We start from the raw sequence: 16,220 nt of genomic DNA on the forward strand, positions 1-16,220 counted from the left end.
ATGCATTAGTATTTGGAGTATATATGTTTGTATGTTTGTATTAGTTTAATGTAAGTATATACTAATTTATGAGATTTATTCAATATGCAATGATTTTCACATTTTTATGAGCAAGTTTCATACATATTACAATTTTGTTGCTTACCATTGCACTTGACATTTAGTGGACTGTATTTTCTTTTTATTTCATTTATTGTTTACATGTGTATATTAAGGAATAAAGTGTCATGTTTATATATTTATGAACATTCTGCCAGGGGTCAAAGTTGTGTTTCAACTTAACTTATATATTCTGTTTTATTATAACTATTTTTTTTTAATTACGTCTAACTGGAAGTTCAAATGGAACAGTCACAGTTCTTGTTTCACATTTTGATTTATATATGTATATAATAGTAATAATTAACGCTATTATTAAAACTAAAGTTATCAAAACGTGACCACTTATGTGATGAAAATTTATACCTTTTAATTTAATATTTTCTTTTTTAAGGAGTTATATTTCCTGTTTCAGATGAACAATAGCTTGGGTATTGTTTATTGATGTTGAATCAAAAGGTTTTATTTGTAGTTCTGGAATATCTTCAATATCTTTAACCCAAGAAGAGGATAGCAATTCTTTATTAATTTCTGATTGTACGTGATGAGTTGCTGTTACAGTTACTCCTTCTTGTCGGGCTGTACATCCTTCTCTTATTATCATTATACCTTGACTAGGGATTTCAATATGCATTTGTTGATTGTTATCACATTCTAGATATATCATTGCTTTGCTAAATAATTTGTAAAGTCAACGATTTTGAGATAACAATTTTATCCAAACATTTTCATTTGTAGAAGGTTTGAATTCACATGCTTCATTTTCTAAATGTTTCAAGGCTGCTACTTCACATGAATTATCAGTCGCAGATTTCCAAGCCCAATTTTCAGGACATTGGTAATGATTTTCCGAGTTAGCCAGTACATTTTTTTAGTTTTAAATTTGAGCCGCTTCGTTTTTTCTTTTATGTGTCTTCCAAGTGAGTCTTCTGTCCAAATAAAGACCAAGGTATTTCACAGTTTCACTTTCAGGTATTATGGAGCCATTTAATGTTACGGGGGGACATTTCTCAGTCCTTAACGTAAACGTTATTTGAACGGATTTCTGTGTATTTACTTCTATCTTCCAATTCTTTAGCCATTTTTCGACAATATTAAGTTGTTCTTGTAAGAGAAGTGAGGCATCACTAGGATTAAAACTGGTGGCGATAAATGCCGTATCATCAGCATAAGTTGCCACCTCTAAGCCATTAGCGATCGGTAGGTCAGCTATAAATATTGTATATAACACGGGGCCCAAGACGCTCCCTTGGGGAACTCCAGCGTCAATCGAATACAGCTGGGAAAATGCATCTTTTTCCTGGACATTTTTTTTAAATTTATTTATAAAAATAGTTTTATAAATAGGTAGTAAGGCGCTGGAAGCCATTTCTTTATTTTATAAAGTAACCCTGTGTGCCATACTTTATCAAATGCTTGTTTAACATCTAAAAAGACCCCTGCGTAGTATTGGTTACATTCGAAAGCACTCGTGATAATTTTAACAATTCGATGACATTGCTCAGGAGTTCCATGCCGCCTTCTAAACCCAAACTGGTGTTCAGGTAATATGTTTTGGTCCTCTAAAACAGGTAACATTCTCTTTAAAAATATATTTTCAAATATCTTAGAGAAGGTCACCAGTAAACTAATTGAACGGTATGAAGAAGGGCAGTTCTCCGGTTTATTGGGTTTTGGAATCATTATTATTTCAGCGCATTTCCATTGACTTGAATAGTGGTCGAGTCTGAGCATAGCAGGTGTCTAAAAGTAAAACCAAAACCAGGCGATTCTTTAAGTTTAATTTTCTTTATCTCAGTCGTTACTTCCTTGATAGAAATTCTTCGAATAGGCAGGCTCATCTGGCAAGGCGATTCTAGGAAGTTTTGTACCTCAGTAGTGTTTTCATTATCTGGAATTACGTTTGGTCTAAAAACTGAATGTAAATGGTAAGCAAAAGCTTCGGCTTTCTCTTGATTATCTCTGCACCTGTGACCATAACTATTTTCTATAATCGTGTTTCTCCTAGTAGGCCTCTTTAGATATTTTGTGCCTTCCACAGGTTATATTCAGAGTTGTTTGCATGGGGATCTAAATTCCTTAGATACTCTGATGTCTCTTGATCTTTTATTTCCCGCAGTTCGGATTTCAAATCAATGGTTGCCTTGTTCAAAATTCTTTTGTCAAGAGGACTCCGACTAATTTGCCATCTTTTCCTCAGTAATCTTTTCTCTTTTATTAGTCGTCTTAATTCAAGGGGAAGAAAGGGTTTTTTAACCTCGTTAACACTTGATTGTGAAGGGAAAAGAAATCCCGCTTCATGAATAGTATTTGTAAGATTTTCATTGCTAAGTCAATCTCATCGCTAGATTTTAAGGGTATATCTAAACTAGTTCGATTCACAAGTCAGTTTCGAAATGCTGCTATATCCGTATTTTGCGTAATAATCTTGTATGGTTTTTCCATACTTGACACAGTTACAAAAGTTACAATTATAGGTGAATGATCAGAGTTTAAATCAAAGCTCTCCTTAATGTGGAGTTGGTGTTGTAATGTACCTTTGTACACAACAAAATCTAACAGGTACGGTCTTTTTTGAGGGTCACTAGGCCAGAATGTAGGTTTTCCGGTAGAAATAGTTGAGTAATTGAACTTTGTTATACATTTAAATAGCTGAGTTCCTTTGGGGTTACTCAGTCTAGATCCCCAAGGATGTAAATGGTAAGGATGCTTGGCGTTATAGTCCCCTCAAGCATTAAAGTGCTTACCGAGACTTTGAAAAAATATTTTATAGTCATCTAATTTAAACGCGAACCGTGGAGGTAGGTACACCGCTGCTATAGATAAATCAATATGCATACATTTAATTTAAATGACTGCAGCTTGTATATTTACTACGTTTACGTTATCAAGTTTTTTAAATTTAAGAGTGTTTTTAACAATTACTGCTGCACCTCCATGTGCCTTATCAGACGGATGGTTAGCATTTATGACTTCAAACCCTTTTTTATATATATGTATCTATATGATTTTCCAGTTAAGTGAGTCTCAGAAATTAGCATTATAAAAATGTTATGAGATTTTAGGAATAAATTTATTTCATTATAGTGATTTGAAAGTCCATTAGCATTCCATATACTTAGCTATACCAATATCTACATACATAATTTGTTTACAAGGAGCATTATCATATTAAGTAAATTGCTTATTTGCTCAGCTTGTTTTTCTAGATGTTTTTCAATTCTTGATAATACATCGCCTTGATTGTTTATATTATCATTTACTTCCACTACCTGAGCATAAGTTGGCTGATTGTTGTTGTGGTTTAAGTTATTTAATTGACTACTGGGCCTTATGAAGTTTGGCTGGCTATAATTGGACCGGCTATTTTGATCCAAAACATTGGTAGCAGACTTTTTGTTGGACATAATTTTTTGATAAATTATGCAGCCTTTATTACTGGCAGCATGGTTCTCAAAACAATTACCACATTTAGCTGGAATGTTGTTGTCTTTTGGACAGTTGCCACTTGGATGTTGTAGCGAACATTTAACACATTTAAATTTTTTATTGCAAAATAATTTTGTGTGGCCAAATTCCTGGCATCGAAAACATTGAACGATATCGCTTACCTTCTTTGGTGATTCTATATTAACAACAGCGTTCCCAATATATTTTACGTAGAAAATTTCCGCGTCAGTATTATCTGGCTCAAGATCTAAGAAAAACATATTTAGTGACTCCTTAGTAATGCGACTTTTTATGTTATTAACACCTCGAACAGCATGCCCAAGCAGCTCAACCTCGGCTTTAATTGTTTCCAATGGCGTAGTGTAATGAAGATTTTTGATTACTACACGAAAGGCTCTGTCTTGCTTTAGTTGAAACGTATGAAATTTAATATTATCATTTCTCATCACTTTGATGAGTTCTCTATATTTATCGACCGTCTTAACCATGATTCTTACATTACCATCACGTTGTGATTTATAGCTGAATTCTTTGACATTAATTTTAGTTTTAAGATAACTTAATAGACCACTAATTTCACAGACGTCGCCTATAAAAATTGGTGGGGGTTTTGGAGTTTCCAGTATTTCACTTCTCTCACGCTCTTGTTCAACTGCATTTTTATCATTCACTAGCTGACCCGACGAACTTCGCACCGCCTAATTATTGGAGGCATATTTAGTAAGTCACAAACACACGACACAATACTTTTTTAATTTTATTAAAATTTGCTGCTTTTAGATTTTTAGGAATATTAAAGAATTATAGTATAGATGCGCAGCAAAGAGACGTTAACATTTCAAGTGACATTTTACCATAGATAATTTTTTTTGAGTGAATACTGACAAATATTTACACTATAACTATCAAACTACATCTGTCGTTTTTTTTTTGACGATGGCCATGGTTATGAAAAGAAGAAGAACTACATCTGTCATCGAGAAAATAAAGAATTCAAACAACTATAATATAATTATAGTGAAGCTATATATCCCTCAATGTGCTCGTTTCTGGACTGTGAACATGATAAACAAATCTTTGCTTAAATTAAATACAACACAGTTGTGATCATATACAGTTAATTAATATAGTGCTTTCTGGCAGACAATATTTTTAGTTTTTTTTTGCGGTGCGTAAATAAATAAGGATGTTGGTTTTCCGACACGCGAACACGCAACGTATAATTGTCCATGTGCGAAACAGGGAAACTCTAAGTTTATTCCGCAAACTTGCAACGATTGGCCTTGCGATTTATTTATGGTCATCGCAAACGCCAGACGCACGGGAAATTGCAACCTCTTAAAATCAAATGGCAAATCCGTTGGAATCATAGGTATTCGTGGGATTAAGACATCCTCTCCTTTGTATTTTCCTTTGATTATTTTAGCTTCGATGATGTTATTCATGAGTTTCTTCACAACCAATCTCGTTCCATTGCAAAGTCGAGGTTGATTAATATCTAATAATAATTAATATGATGACAACTGACCCTACTTTTAATTTCAAATTATATGGTGGTAGTCCAGGCAAGTCCAATGAATTTAAAAATTCTGTAGGATAGTTGACTACGTCATCCTGGTTTGTGGCCGTGTCAACTGATTTGTACGTAAACATCTCTCCTGGAAGGAAATTCTGAATGGTAGCATTGAGATCATCGACATCTTTGTTTTTTGCTGCCAATATTGCTCGTTCACTTAGCCAATCGTAGTTATTATATTGTTGTTTAATGTCCGGAAAAACACGCTGAATAAGCTCCTTTTTCGATTCTGTGAAGTGACAGAAATCTGTGAGAAAAGTCATTAATCCGGTCGAGCTGTCAACTGCGACCTTACCATTGCCAATATCCAGCAGCTGCTTCGAAAACACAGTCGCAATTATATTGTTGCAAAAACACTCGCATGTTAGTAGTTAATTGTAGTGTCTTTACGTGCCGCTACAAATTTGATGATTTTAGACATGCGTTTATTTCGTCAGCAACAGTCGATCGAGGAATTACTGGAAGAGTCTGACGAAAATCACTTGACAACAGTATCATAGCTCCACCAAAAATGTTTTGGTTATCACGTAAATCTTTTAACGTCCTATCTAGTGCCTCCAGCGACCTCTTGTGGGCCATTGTGCATTTGTCCCAAATTATCAATTTGCATACTTGGAGAGTCTTCGCCATAGCGTTATTTTTGGCAATGTTGCAAACTGGCGTTTCGTTGATATGCTTGTTTAATGGTAATTTTAAGGCTGAATGTACAGTTCTTCCGCCTTCTAATAAAGTTGCTGCTATTCCAGATGAAGCCAACGCTAGGGCTACCTCATTTTGCGGTCGGATCTTTGCTAATAGCAATGAAATTAGGAACGTTTTCCCAGTACCCCCAGGAGAATCAAGAAAGTAAATCCCCCCAGACCCACTGTTTACAGCTTGTGTTAAACGATCGTACGCAATCCTTTGTTCTTCGTTCAATTGCGGAACAGTTGTGCGAACTGCTTCGGTCATAGCTTGAGTATCGTACTGGAGTTCTCTTTGCAACTCATGGTTTAATGCATCTTGCATAGCACGATTGGGTGCTATCAGGCCAAACACGACAATACTTTATTTGCCATCAACAAACACATATCTTCTATTATGATCAATGTGTCATTGTAAATCTCTGCCGAAATTTCCAATGTAGGATTCAAAGTTTCACAACGCACGCGATGCAACACATCCTCAGACATGTCATCCCTATATTTCATCCACAAATCATTCGGATTTGAGGGGAAACATGTCGATATTATAATCGCAAACAGTGTGCGAATTTGATGCGGCGATGAAGATATCACCGAATCCTTGAGCGTATCATCCCAATGCGAATTGTTTTCAAGCAACCGTAATAATTGACACGCCTCACGGTAAGTCGCACGCAGATGTCCATCAACTGTTCGCAATTGTTGAAAAGATGTCGGACCAGGAACATTCACCAATAACAATCTAAGATAATAACATTCATCGGTATTAGAATGTACTGTATATATACGGCCTATAGCATCTGTGGCAAATACATTTTCATATCCTTAAAGTGGTGTTCCTTGTTTACGACGCTGAAAAGACTTTGATAATACGTTCCATGTGTAGTAGCGCGGCAGTTGCACAAATTGAGAAGAAACCTGTCAATGTGGTCACAGGTGGACGTGCCGCTCTATCCACAGCGTTGTTTGGGTTGAAATACACTCGTTGTCCATTTTCTAAATGAACTGCCAAATGCAATACAGTGGGATGTCTTTCATGAATTGCAAACGAAAATATGCGCCAAATGAGGCTATTGCTGCTTACATAGCGACCCATCTGATAGTGAGACACTTCATCATTTGTGTTTGTTACTGCATGGCCATGTCGCTACCTTTGTTAACATATTTACATATGTACTTTATGGATTTCACAGAGTTACAAAATTCCACGTTGATGTGAGCTTCAAAAGTTTTGGACAATATGGGCGAGAACGGCACAATCCAACGATTGTCTACATGAAAATCTTGTCCTTTTATCTTGACATCTACAGATCGTCCACCGTCCTCAACTGATCGCCGACGATACAATGGGTAACCATCGATTCCCGAGATGGTTTCAGCAAGCAAGTTTCTCGGGTACCGTTTGGAGCACTTGCCGTCGATCATACAGGGTGAGCTGTTGTTGAAAACTCCGCAAGGTCCATGTATCATGTGTTTAGTTACTATCGTATGCAATTTTGGGTCAACCGTTTCATCAGGAATTTCGGATGAAATAATGGAATCAATTTCTTCTGGCCTTATTTTGTCAACCAACCAGACTAATATATGAGCATGTGGCAAACCACGCTTTTGCCACTCAACAGAGTACATCCAACAACGTAGTTGGCATGATGCTTTGTAATGAAATTCATTAAAGATTTTAATTTTTGCTTGGAAACTCTGGCTGTGATGTCATGCCTATCAAGTGCTGTTTGGTTGTGTAGCAGTTCTTTTTTTATTTCAATCCATTGTGGGTTACAGGTGAATGTAATAAATAGGTCTGGACGGCCATACTTTCGAACATAAGACATCGCATCTTGAGCGTACTCGTGCATGTGGCGCGGGCTTCCGATGTAAGTGGCCGGTAAAATTGTCATTCTTCCTACATTATTTACATTGCCGTCAGCATTGATTGCATCGCGAAGATGAATGTACTCTTCAGATCGAAGCTGCTGTTGGTTAAGACGGATGTATGTCAATCTTTCAGTCTCAATTTTGACGTACATGTCCACTGCATACTGATGAAAGAGCCGTTGACACATCAAAATGTGATTTACTTCACCTTCACGGATCATGAGTCTGTATGCATAATAATTCATGGCACTGACTTTTTTGTGTGTATCAGCACCTGGAAGTACATTAAAATTACAGTAAAAAAATACATTTATATATTGAACATATAAAATATTTTATTTTGTATAATCTAATTACCTGTTGTTGGATTAACCATTTTGATATTAAAATGGTACCCATCTTCTCCCTGCCAGAAAATTAATGGGTATTGTAAAGCATCATAAGCTCAATGCGTTTCATATACACGTTTCAATTCATTGTTCCGGCGATGAAGTACAATATCTCTTGATTGCAAATTCTCTCCAACAACGACAATAGCCACTTCATCTATTGACGGTGAATTAAACCTCTTTGCATGCTCTCCAGCAGGTGTTTTGTCGGCTCTTATTACAATATTATGGCTGTTTGATGGCATCCGATCCAGTGCCATTTTGAACATCTTCACTAATTCATTATTCTCGTGAAGAAATGTTTGCAGTTGTTGGACAATGATTCACTTGACGGTTGGATTATGACCACAACGTGTATCAACTTCCACATCTTGATTGCCCATAAAATAAATTTGCAAAAATTTATTATCTGCATCTGGCACTGGCAGCATTGCCCCCAGTAGGTGATGAATTTGTCCTTGTATCTGTAATTGTTTAAGAACTGGTTAAATTAATTGTGATACAAATACAAATTAGAATTTCACTAAAACAATTATGGTATACTACCTTTAAAGTAGGCATGAACCCGTCTTGTACTATATGCGTTGCACCAAACGATGTCATTTGGAAGCAATTATTATATTTTTGGATGTTAGCCAAGAAGTGTTTAGACTCACTTTCCATCCCATTAACTAATGAGTGTAACGGTTCAGGTGGGGGAACCAATTGAGGCAATTGTACATTGCCACCAGCACAACATAATCCTGCAGGTTCCTGTACTTTAATGCTTTACAATGTTGACAAATGATTGACATTTCTCCAATCGTCACAGATTTGTCGGCACTATAATCAAATTCCGTATCGTAGGAAAATGCTCCTCGTTCGAGGTTTACAGGAGCATTGCGTCTGCGGAATCGATTAAATTCGTTATCCCGTGCTCGCTGCTGTTGTGATCGATGTGCACGAAATCGTTCCATTCTCCCCCTATCCACTTGATAGTTATTTACCCTTGAACGTAATTCTCCCATACTTGTACGACTGTTATCATTATCAGCATCTCGGTGGTCATTAGTGCGGTTGGAGCGTAAAGTAGCTCGTTGCACATTTACACGACTTCGACGACCTATGTCAGGTCGTTTTCTTTTCCTCGGCATTGGAAGCAGCGAGAAGAAAATCACTTTTAGCAGTATTTCAATATTTCTCCAATTAAATGTTTCTTTTTTTTTTAACATGAGATGACGAAACCAAGGATGTTAAAGTAGGAGCGCACCAAAAAGTCTCTAAATGTATGGACAAAACAGTGTAACGTTCGGATACATGTGCTTTTTACATGAGATGACAAAACAATGGAACGTTCGGATACACTTATTACTTTCTTATTTCTCCAATTAAATGTTTCTTTTTGTTTAACATGAGATGACAAAACCAAGGATGTTAAAGAAGGAGCGCAGCAAAAAGTCTCTAAATTTATGGACAAAACAATGGAACGTTCGGATACACTTATTACAGGGCATCTCGACAGGATAGAATTTATAGAATACTAACTGTTATTGCCATTGCCAAATCTGTATGTGGGCATTTGCTATCATGATATAATCATTTGCGCAAAAACGTAGGGTAGGTAGGTTCGAGATGATATAGCGTATGCTTTGAGCTCTTGAAAAATTTATTTTATCATTTGCGAAATGCCGTCGGGTAGGTAGCTGATGTAGGGCACGTTTTGAGCTCTTGAACTCCTTAAATCTTTTGTGTGGAACATAAAAAAAGGATAAATATCCTTTTGTTTACAAATGTATTTTTGGAAAAAATAAGATAATAACAAAGGATAAAGATCCTTTTTTTACAAATGTATTTCTGGGAAAAATAAGAATTTATATTTTTGGACTACTATATAATAATTGTGGCATAACTTTTATATACCAATTAAAATAATAAATTTAAAATGAGAAATGATATTTTGATTTATGCTTGTATAAGTTTATTAAATTTAAGACTTCCCAACCCAATTTGCATAATATTTCTATAAATTAACAATATAATACTAAATATTAAATGTTATTTTGAAAATGTACCTTATTTTTATAATATAACACAACCGTCTTAACTCGCTCTTCTAATTTTCATATTACCAAAATTAAAATGCCGTCGGCATATGTGGAAATGGGATATGTTGCCTCTTCGAAATTTTCATATAAATGAAAACTGCGCTGTTAAACTGCTTCTAGCTTACGATATATGGCAAACTATGTAGTATTCTATATCTAGTAAGCAATGAGCAATGTGGAGTCTGCACAGGCAGAGATGCCCCGTTATTATAATAAAAGTATTTTTGAGAGTTGGTAACACTGTAAGGTTGGCACCATCAAACAAGTCAACACATTAATTATATTTATATATTTTGAAATTTGAAATTGAAATTTAAATACACGATGTTATGAGCAAAGTTGATATTATGTTGTCGATTCAAAAGTCTTGTTTTAATGCGTTCTTCAATTCGAGTGGAACTGAGAGTACAAATACCGTCATATGTTTGACAGCAAGTAAGTGGTCAACTTTTATATGGGAAAATGGAATTGTCGTTTTACTCTATCTTACTCGTAATTTTTCCTTAGCGATGAGCAACGTTTAGACCTACCCTGGACTACGACAAACATTTTAAAACCAAAGTCAGCTCAATCGGCCCAGCCGTTCTCGAGTTTTAATCAGACTAACGAACAACAATTCATTTTTATTTATATAGAAGATTATATTATCAGGGTTTGTATTCTTCGTGAATGTTTCTTCCACATCGTTATTTAAAATATTGAATTGGTTAACATCATTTGAATTGCATGCGCCATAATCCAGTGACGGTTGTTTTCTAGTCACATTTGGTGAGTTCTGCATTGATCTTTTCGCTGGTCGTTTTCTTACTTTTTGCCATTCCATAACGGCATCATCATCGTCGTCATTCATATTGTTGCACTTTTCAGCGACCGCAATGCAGGTACTTATTATTGTAGTTATTGTTTGTAGCGAACAAACAGGTGTCCCAATTATTATTTTTATTATATTTTTTTCCTTTGCTTTGTAAAGAAGTAGTAATTGATCTATGGCCGTTCTGAATGAGAGATGTTTTGCTACTGTGACATCGATTTATAAATTTCTTTTAATTCATTACCCGAATGCTTTCCAGGTAGTATTAATTTGTGTGGTAGTTTGTTTCTAATAAATGTAATTTCTTCATTAAGTTGTGAAGGCTTTAATAGTTTTGGATTTATGCGACCATGATTTATGTCAATTAAGAGATTGATTATCGACATTTGCATTTCTTCCCATTCGGAATAGTTATTCCTATTGAAATAGTTAATATTTGAAACATCAGGGTCATTCGCTCAGCAATTTGATCTTTTATTAGTTCGCTATAAAATTTATTAAGTTGTCCATTCATTTTTTCAAAATTAGTGTTAACTTCATCTGTTGTCTTTTTTAATATATTTATGGTAGAATCAACTATTGATGTCTGCTTTTTCAATAATTTTGTTATATCCTTTTGGTTGTCGAAAATATTTATAATATTTGATTCCATATTTGTAGGTCATCAGCATACATAATTCAAAATAATATATGGTAAATTGAACCAACGAATTCGAATGGTGCTAGCCTTTTTCTATTTTGTTCTTTCATGAACAATTCATTATTTGCCCTAAGATTATTATATCTGTCTTTTAAAGTTGCAGTATCCACTATATAGGCATCTTTGTAATAGGTTAATATTTTGCATTGATTTTCTAATCTATAATTAAATTCTTGTACTTTATGCATCCGATCATAATAAGTACTTAATTCGTAGTATACTATTAAGTTCCATTTTGAATTTATTATGTCCATTTTACTAATCGGTTCCAAATATATTGCAGTGTTATTTTTTAGCGTAGTCACTGATGTATAATGTTTAGCTTGTGCTGCTAGCGTGAGCAACGTTAAAAACCACATCATCATTCTGCTTGTTCTACTCGACTGTTCTGAGTTGGCAATTATTCTTGAAGTAAATAAACTTGTAACATGATTTGGCTCCTCTGTTCTACTGCTGTTTGTTGCCTCCAGTGGGCACAATTTGTGAACGGGCCGTTTAAGTACGCCATTTTGTAATTTTAGAGTTACAACTCTAACTAACGTGCGAAAACTAGTTTTCTGGGAAAAGCTGTTAAAAATAATCGTCAGTTTCTCGTTATCTCATTAATTGTTCTCCTTTTTTTTGACACCTAAGCCCCTTTTCCGTAGACCAGGTCACATACTTACCTAATGGCCACTTGGCTGTATGAGCTTCTTCATCTTTAATAATTACTATAATATTTGTCCTTCTGTTAGATTGGTCTGTTTGGTTTTCCATTGCATTCGTTGTTGCAACATTACAACATATTCACATTCCTATCGTTTCCAAAAATCTCTTTTAATTTTTTGAATTATTTTCCACCTGTCTAATGAAACTATTTGTGCATCATTAATTGCCTCAGGACAATCTATTATTGGACATTCTATTAAAAAAATGACCAGGTGTTAAAACGTCTATATCGCTTTCAATATCTATTGCACATAGAGGTCGTGAATTCAGCACTGCTTCAATCTGTGATAGCAAAGTAATCATTTCTTCAAATGTCAATTTATTTTCGCCCATCCCTCTTTTTAAATGATATTTAACCGACTTGACTCCTGCCTCCCAAATTCCTCCGAAGTGAGGAGCTGGAGGCGGCTCAAAAGGACATTGAATTTTATCTGATTCTAATATTGGACCTACGGTTGATTTTTTCTTGATTGTCATTTTGAAATCTAGGTCTAATCTTCTACAAGCTCCGACAAAATTTGTTCCATTGTCCGAGTATATATAGTATGCTGACTTTTACCTCTTCTAGCAAAAAATCTTTTCAAAGCAGCTAGGAACGCTGTGGTTGTTAAATCACTTACTGCTACTGCTACTGCTTCTAAATGAATAGCTTTTGTTGCCATACAAACAAATCCATCTATGTATCCTTTAAATGTTTTTTGTCCTATTCCTTTTGAATATTTCATATGAATCGGTCCGGCATAGTCTATACCAACGAGTGTAAATAGAATTGACATAGATACTCGAAATTCTGGAAGATTTCCCATAATTTGTTTTGCTACTTTGCGGTAAAGTATGCATCGACTACAAGTTCGAATTGTCTTTTTTATGGAATTCTTTAATCCAATAATCCAGTAATTCCTTCTAATCATTGCTTCCATTAACTTGTTTCCTCCATGCACGGTTATAAGTACATTTTCAATTATTAATGATGACAAATGTGACTTATTTAATATTATTGAGTGCTTTTGATTATATTTAAGATGTGCATTACCCAACCTACCTCCTACACGCAGGATTCCATTACTATCCAAAATTGGATTTAAGCATGCAATGCTACTTTTATTATTAATTTCTTTTTTGAATTCTAAACTTTTAATTTCCTCTCTAAATTGTAATTTTTGCTGATATCTTATTAATCTCTTCAGCTTCTTTCATTTCTGACCTAACTAAGTATTCGGGACATTTTTATCCTCTTAATCTTTTTATAAATCGCAAGATATAAGCTACTACTCTTATTAGTTTGTTTAAACTAGAATATTTTAGTATTGCCTTATCCAGGAAATGTAATTCTTTGATGTTGTCACATACGTTGCATCGATTTTTATAATTTTTTGGGTTGGCCATTGATGTTCCTCTTTTCGAAACCATTTGGGACCCTTCCACCATATATCGTGATTTTTATTATTTGCAAGTACTCCTCTGGATGCTACATCAGCTGGATTGTCTTTTGTTCCAACATGTTGCCATATCACAGTGGGAATAAGTAATTTGATTTCTTCTACTCTTATTCTGATAAATCTTTTTTTACTTCGGCAAATATTTATCCATGCTAACGTTATAGATGAATCGCTCCAAGCAAATATTTTTACTTCTCTGTTGATAACTGTTTTTATCCTTTGTAACAATTTAGCAAGTAGGTGAGCCGCGCATAGTTCTAGTTCTGGCAACGTTTTCTTATTTTTAATTGGATTTACTTTAGTTTTACCAGCAACTATTGTTATAACTGATCCAACTTTAGCATATTCAACTGCTGCATAAGCTTTCTCTGAAGCATCTGCGAATCCATGTAGTTCAAATTTAAAGTTGTTTTTTGTTTCAAACTATCTAGGAATTTTTATTCTTTTTATCTCTGGTATATGCTGCATAAACTCTTGCTATTCTTTTGTTAAATTCTCGTCAAGTAACTCCCCCCAGTCCCAGTTGAGATTCATCAACCAAAGTTTCTGTATAAACAACTTTGCTATTACTGTTATTGGTGAAAGCCATCCCATTGGGTCGAAAATTCGCGCTATATCAGATAAAGCTTGTCTTTTTGTAACTAGCTTTTGCGTTGAAAGATTCGTATTAAATCCAAACATGTCTTTGGCAGGATATTGTTTCGTCTTCTGCTATTTTTATTACTTCATTCGCGCCATTTATTGGAATTGTTGGTATGATCTCACTGTTGTTTGCCATCCACTTCCTAAAGTGAAATCCATATTTTGTAGTGATTGTAGTTTGTATTCTTCTATCGGCTCTCCTTTTGCTTCTCTCCACAACGTTGATAATCTTGATCTCTCTCTGTTATTTTAATTTGTCGAAACTTCTTTTCAATATCACTTGTTAATACATATTGCCAAAGTCTCCATTTGATTATAATGTCAAATATATCTTTTTGAAGTATCGGTACTATGAAGAGGATGTCATTTAAACTACTTTCATTTGTAGTTTTTGCAGACGCATCGAAAACTACTCGTAGTTTACTTGTTAGACTGCCTTCTCGAATCACTGCTTGATGTGGCAAATAGTATTTTCCGCATCTATTTTCACTTGCTTTTTTCATGTGACCCATTTCTAAATATTCTCTCACAAATTACACGTATTGTTTTCTTAACTCGTCATTCGTAGCGAACCTTTTTTCAAGATCAAGAAACCTCGCCATTGCTTGTTTGCGAGAGTCGCCGAATTATTTTTCTTTTTTAAAAGGTAGATTGCCGACAAATCGATTATTTTCATCTTTTACTGTAGTATTTTCAAAAATTTTTAGGCATTCATCATCATCTGCTGTATCTGCTGGAGTTGTGGCGTCTTCTATTTCCCAAAATTTCCCCAATGTTGTAGTAACCGCTGCTAAAATTTTGTGGTTTTTTCTCGGTTGTTGTAAAACTCCCGACAATATCCAGCCCAATTTCGTAGCTTGACCTAGTATTCGATCCTTTTCAAATATGCCTTCTTCTAGTATGTCAGCATTTATCTATCACTTCCAATGACGACATCGATTCGACCTGATTTATTGAAATTGGGATCAGCTATACTTTAGTTTTTCCATTGTTCTACATCCCATTTATTTGTTGTAAAACTCCCGACAATATCCAGCCCAATTTCGTAGCTTGACCTAGTATTCGATCCTTTTCAAATATGCCTTCTTCTAGTATGTCAGCATTTATCTATCACTTCCAATGACGACATCGATTCGACCTGATTTATTGAAATTGGGATCAGCTATACTTTAGTTTTTCCATTGTTCTACATCCCATTTAAACGATTTGTCTGGTTAAGCACTCGCTAACTTCGGCAAAATTAGTGCTTTGACATTGTATGCTTCTTTGCTTAGGATTTCGGCTTGATTGCAATGCTGATTTTAAATTTGGACACTCCCACTGTGGTATTTCCTAAACCTTGTAGTTCAGTTACTTCTCTGATTTTAGGTAAATGAAGTATTTGAGCTGCTTCTTCGGAAATAGTAGTAGTAGTTTTGAGATCCTTGGTCGATTAGAGCTCGCAGTGTGACATACCCTCCATCTGCTGTCTTTACTTTTATTTGTGCTGTTGCTAGGAGTATCGATGTTTCCGAGTGTTTCGTCATCGTTGTGGAGGATTTTTTTGTGATATTTTCTTCATTTCCTTTTTGGAATACATTGTAATGCAATAAATTATGATGATTTCTTTTACATTTATTGCACTTTTTCTTATTACTACAATTATCTTCATATACATGATCAAGGCAACTGTTGCATAACTTGTTGCCTGCAATGAATTTCCTTCGATTCATCGTAATCAATGCCTGGAACTATCTGCATTCAAAAATTTTATGCCCAGGAACCTTG

The sequence above is a fragment of the Bactrocera neohumeralis genome, chromosome 2 (genome assembly GCF_024586455.1).
Source record: "Bactrocera neohumeralis isolate Rockhampton chromosome 2, APGP_CSIRO_Bneo_wtdbg2-racon-allhic-juicebox.fasta_v2, whole genome shotgun sequence".
NCBI classification, from domain to species: domain Eukaryota; kingdom Metazoa; phylum Arthropoda; class Insecta; order Diptera; family Tephritidae; genus Bactrocera; species Bactrocera neohumeralis.